Raw genomic sequence first — 6000 nt, forward strand, 5'->3', positions numbered from 1 at the left:
TATTCTATTACTTTTTTCCTGCTTCCAAGTTACATGTTCTTGTGCACTACATGCCAGGTTAATCTGTTATTTTCACTCTTTATACTTCATTGTTTTCTTGTCATCCTTTTTGCTTTAGTCTTATAACCATTATCCCCCCCTTTTTTTAGCACAATGACATTAGTGCAAATTCTGATTCAGAATTCATATTTCTCTGTAGTTTTTCATGTTATGTCTCTTCATTGGAGTAATCTTTAGAGATTTTTCTCAAATTGCTTTTATTTGTGGTAAGATGGGTTCTCCGAGAACCTTCTCAGTCTCTAAATTTCTATCACCAGAAGTGTTTTTGCTGCTGATGTTTTTATTTATTTTGCACTAATGCATTTTCAATTTTATTTTTAATAAATTACAGTTGCCCACACATGTAAGAATTTCATATTGCTTTTGCACATTAGAAGAATAAATGTATTTTAATAGTTTATATGCACGGTGTTTAGACTGGCTAGGAAAAGTATAAAGGAATAGGTTATATTTGTATGTACTTCCTAGCTATCATCCAGTTGTTAGGTGGCCTTGGCTCATATAGCACAGAAGGCAGACAAGATAAGGACATTTGCCGGTAAGCTGATTTTTGTAATAAAAAGCTTATGTATGAGGAGAAACTTGTTTTGCTGCCGATAAGAAAGTGAATAGGTAATAGCAGATATTCAGACAATGACATGATGCAGTGGAAGGTTTTGGTAGCTATTGGTAGTGTATTAATAGAGAGAAATTAAAAAAAACCCAAATTGTTACAGTAGAAATAAAAGCTATTTTAAAGCTGAGTTTGGGTAAAATGTTTAAATCAAGGGGTAGTTCACATGTAATGCAAGCACCCATGACCTAATCTGTTTATTGTTAGAGAAAGTTGTTTTGGATTAACCGTCCTAGATTGTATGCAATAGGAAGGATAGTTAACAATGTTCTGATACTTCCCTGCTATTAAAGAGAGAATTGCCTAGACTGGTTTCACAAAAATGCGGCACCTATAAGTGCTCCTTATCTCAGAGCTTTCTTCTTTTCATTCCCCACTCCTTTGGCCATTAGGGACAGGTAGAACAATAGCAGATGCATAATCTCTTCCTTTCTATACCAGCCCTTATCAGGTTATCATAGCTTTTTCTTTTTCCTTAAGGAGCGTAAAGCAGGAAGTGACAGCTTCCCAGCTTACCACTTTCCTGGTAGCTGGATCTCCTGCAAAGATGGCTGCTCTGCTGTTCATTTGTCTGCCATCATATTCCTGGAGTAAATGTTTACTCCAGGGTAGCAGCAAACCATGTTAGCTATGTTATGTGAATATAGCCTAACTAACTTTTTTGGAGAATAACTATACCTGCAATTTATTTTGAATGATATTTACCTCTTACAAAATGTATGTATTTAGATCCTTATAGTGATTAAGCTACCTGGATTAATCTGTTACTTAACACAAGTTGTGAATAAGCCTTTAATAGTGATTGCTTGTAGGTAATTTTGTTGTTCTTGAGCTAGTTAGTAATGATGGATGGCTTTCCACCTAGAACAGGGGTGTCAAACTGGCGGCCCATGGGCCAAATGTGTCATGCCGAAACCACACCCATCCCATTGCCGGCAATGGAAAAGTCGCGATACGTTGTGACACGTCATGTGACGTTGTGAGTTTGACACCCCTGACCTAGAACAAGAGCAGGCATTCTGATACCTTTTCAGTATTTTATACTAAAACTTCTACAAATTCAGTTTAATTTAACTTGATGGTCAGTCACTTTAGTGATTTATCCCTTCCAAATTTAAGTGGCATCTGGTTTCCTTTTTCCCATTCTGAATAGCAACTACACTTCAGAATTTGCATGATATATTGAAGGGTAAGCTGTATGATAAAGAGTATCAGTATTTTTTTGCTCATCTACTGCAACATGTAGTATAGAATGACAAAGTTAGACACCTGGTTCAGTTGGACTTAAGATATGAAATCTAATACAGCCTCAAAACAATATGGCATAATTTCAAAATAACCCTTGTTGAAAATAGCTGGTTTAGTTTTAGTTTTAGATACAGTTGGACTATTGTAACNCAGTGTCGGCTGGCGACCCCCAGGGGGAGGGCCTTCTCTGTGGGTGCCCCCGCCCTCTGGAACGATCTACCCCCCGAGATCCGGATGATTCCGGATCTCCTTACTTTCCACCGCGCCCTCAAGACATGGCTTTTCCAACAAGCAGGCCTGGCCTAGGGAGGATTTTAAATCGGGTTCATTTTTTAGAAAATTTTAAACAAGCACAACTTTAAAATATTTGGTCTTAATTGGTTTTATTGGGTGGGGACTGTAAATATGTTTCTGTTTTAAATATGTTGTGAGCCGCCCTGAGTCCCTGCTGGGAGAAGGGCGGGATATAAATCAAAAGTAAAGTAAAGTAAAGTCTATAACATCTGTCACAAGAATGAAATGTTGGTGGGATGGCACATTATAATAATTGTTACTCCATGAAGTTTTCAATTCCTTTATATCATCGGGTATAAATTATTTTATACCATCAGGTTCTTTCTTTTAAACAGATTAACTTGTCTTCTTGACTCTTAGCTTTTTCTTTTAATCAGCATATAACATGAAAATATAACCATGTGTGTATGTGTGTGAAATTCATCAATTCAAACAATAACAGTTTTTAACAAGAACATGAAGGTTGGTGAATAATATTTCTACATAGCATCTTGGTGCTCTATTTCAGAATCATTAAAGAGATATGTACTATAGCAGTGGTGGCAAACCTATGGCACACGTGCCAGAGGCGGCACTTGAAGCCCTCTCTGTGGGCACGCGTGCCGTCGCCCCAGCCCCACCTCCCCCCCACGGCCCCCTCCTCACCAGCAGCCCCCCCAGAGGAGAGTCGCCCCTGGGCACAGCCTGCATGGAGCAGCACAGCCAAGCACATGGCAGCAGGGACAAGACTCCACTCTCGTGCCCCGTTGCGTGTAGATGATGCTGCGGGGCGCGGGCAGAGGGGATGGCTGCCATGACGCTTCTGGGCACCCTGGTCGATCTGCTGCGGTGGGCTGTGGAGGCAAGGCTGGTCCTGTGGGCGGGTGGGGCGGGGGGACAAAGCAGGGGCAGGAGCGGGCGGTGCGGTTTTGGGGCACTCAGTCTCTAAAAGGTTTGCCATCACTGTACTATAGCCTCCAAAAAATCTGTCACACTTCTTGGAACAAGCAAACTAATTTTTGTGATTAATTTGTATGAGTGTAAAAGTGTCCATTGGGGGAGTAAGATCTTTAAAAGGCATTCCTGATGTTCGACTCAGATATCATCAGGAAGCTGTCCTGTACTCCCTTATGTATATATGTATGTCCCTTGCAGGAAAAGATTCAGTATAAGACAAAAAATGTCTGCATGGTAAAATACAATAGCTGAAGGTTAATGTGCAGAAGGGTTTTTAAAATTGGAAATTTAACAGAAAGGAACAAAATTAAAAACTTTACATTATTTTTATCAAATTATTTAGACTTGAACAAGGCCATTTAGAGCAACGAATCCAATGCAGGAATCCAAATGGAAGCATCTCTAATAAATAGGGATCTAGTCTTTGCATGAACACATTTGGATTTTGTTTGAATACGTTGAATAATGGGCAGAGTGCATGCTTCCCATCTCACCTCACATTGCGTTAAGAAACTCCCGATTTTATATAGGAGAAAACATTTTATCTTAAAGTTAATTTTGGTTTGTAATTAAGGCATTCCTTTGGAATTAATATAATATATAAATCTGAATAATTTTATTAAAAAATGTTGAACTATGATATGGGAAGTAAAAAATCCAGAATCCATCTATAAAGAAGTTTCAGATCTGGTATATGATTTAATCACAAAGGCAGGAGTCACTTAGAAGTTATTCATGTACTGAATTATGAGGTTGTTTGAAACTGATGGCTGATACAGCATGTTTTAGATATAATTAATCATATCCTAACATCTAAATACCACTAACTGGTATAAAATGTTAAGCTTTTTGAGAACAATATATAGGAGGTTGTGATATAGCAAAAGTTAAAGCTTTCATATTTTGTTATTAAGGTTGGTTCATTTTCTGTTAAAAATAAAATACAGGTTAACAATAGTTTCTCCCAACAAGATATTATAAGCTGCTTCTCTCATTCACTAAGACATTATTTTCTTAAAAAAATATGTTAGATTCTTTATCTACTGTTATAAGTTTCATATAAAACATTTACTAACATAAGTAATAAAATCCAGCATTTTCTCTAGCTGTATATTAGGTATGGTTTTGGATTTTTAGGAAAATTTTAAGAGGGTTTCTTTAATATGCCTACTTATATATTTCTATTCCAGTCTTCATATATGTTTGTGCTTCAAAATAGTGGGAAACTTTACCAATATTATTCACCAGAAGTCAGAGAGGATTTTGAGGGCAGCAAAAGGGAAAAACAAACATTACAAAATGGCTTTACAACAGTGATAGCTTTGGACATTGTCCTTTCTTTATGGCACCCAGAACTACCCAAGTTTATTTTTACTGAAGTTTGGTTCTAAACTTTCAAATAGCAGCTGTGATTTCTTTGCATTTTTTTTAAAGTAAAATTTATCTTAAACCCTTGTTTGGATTCTTCTATTCAAAGATTCTAGCTCAGCTGTTCCTGGGAATATCCATTCAATCTGGATCCCTTAGTAGCTGAATTTTAAAAGTGTGTTCCCTGGTTGCAAAATAGGCTTTCTACCTCTGTTTACAATGTTTTACATTAAATTCTATAAACTGCCTTTTCAGTTTTCAGATGCATCTAATTTCTGGCATCCATCCATTCCTTTCCTGGTTTTCCATTTTCTTGTAGGCAAGAGTCTGTTCTAATTTCTACTTAGTAAATTGAAGGACTGGACTTTCTATTTGAATTTTCTTTCCTTTATTGGGCATATAATACAGTAATACAGTTGTGAATGTAAGATATTGCACAATCATTTTTATTATATCTAACTTTTCTCAGATCTTTGAGCTATAACTCTTAGACTTTGGGGTTATGTGCAAGCATTAATGTTGATTAACATTTTAAATTACTTTTATCTCCTGGTTAAGGAACTATTTCAGCACCTGTTTATCAGCCTTAGTTCAGTTGTTTATATAGGTATGCTTGTAAATAAAAAAAAAATGGAGGATGTGCAGTATCTTGAAGTTGATTCCTAAAAAGGGCCTTAGAACTCTGTCCAACTTCCTGGACTGGGAAGAAGATGACATTGAAACAGATTGATAAAGTCTATAGGATTTAGATAAGTTTTGCCAAATTAGAAAATGTTCCAAGGGACAACTGCAAGTCTTTCTACAGTTGTCACAAAGAAGACCACACATCCAAGTTTTATAGCAGCATTTTTAGAGTGTGGTTTGATACTAAAAATGTAATTATACTTAAGAAAATTCCAGTTAGAATACTACACAAGGGAAAGGGATTTTTTTTGACAGACAGCTCAGTAGAAACCAAATTCCATTTAGATGGGATAGATTGGAAGAAGTGATTTTTACTTTTAAACAACAGGGATTCAGACTACACTCTGTGTAGAAAGCAAGAAATATTTTGATAAAAAAATTTAAAACTAGAAGAAGTTTTGATAGACATATGGACATATGACCAATCAAATGCCACAACAGTTACAAGACATCCAAAAAAACAACAACCCCATGATGGGTTCTACATATATTAACATTTCTAAAACTTCTGGGAAATTGGAACGGAATGATTTCCCCACAGAAAGATAGAGCTTCTGAAAAAAATGTTAAAAGTACACAAGATTTTTATCTATTTAATGAGCAATTTGGACCTTGTTGATGTATGGAGATATAAAAATGGTGAGTCAAAAGAGTCTGAAAAATGAGAGACATCTTTTTCAAGAATGGATATGATTTGAATTTTTGAGAGGTTAGATAATGTTTATAAAGTTCAGACATTATCAAAGACTTTCAGAATATAATCTAGAGCAGAGGTCCCCAACCTTTTGGGCACCAGG

Source organism: Protobothrops mucrosquamatus, unplaced genomic scaffold (assembly GCF_001527695.2).
Source record: "Protobothrops mucrosquamatus isolate PMUCROS unplaced genomic scaffold, P.Mucros_1.0 scaffold1143, whole genome shotgun sequence".
NCBI classification, from domain to species: domain Eukaryota; kingdom Metazoa; phylum Chordata; class Lepidosauria; order Squamata; family Viperidae; genus Protobothrops; species Protobothrops mucrosquamatus.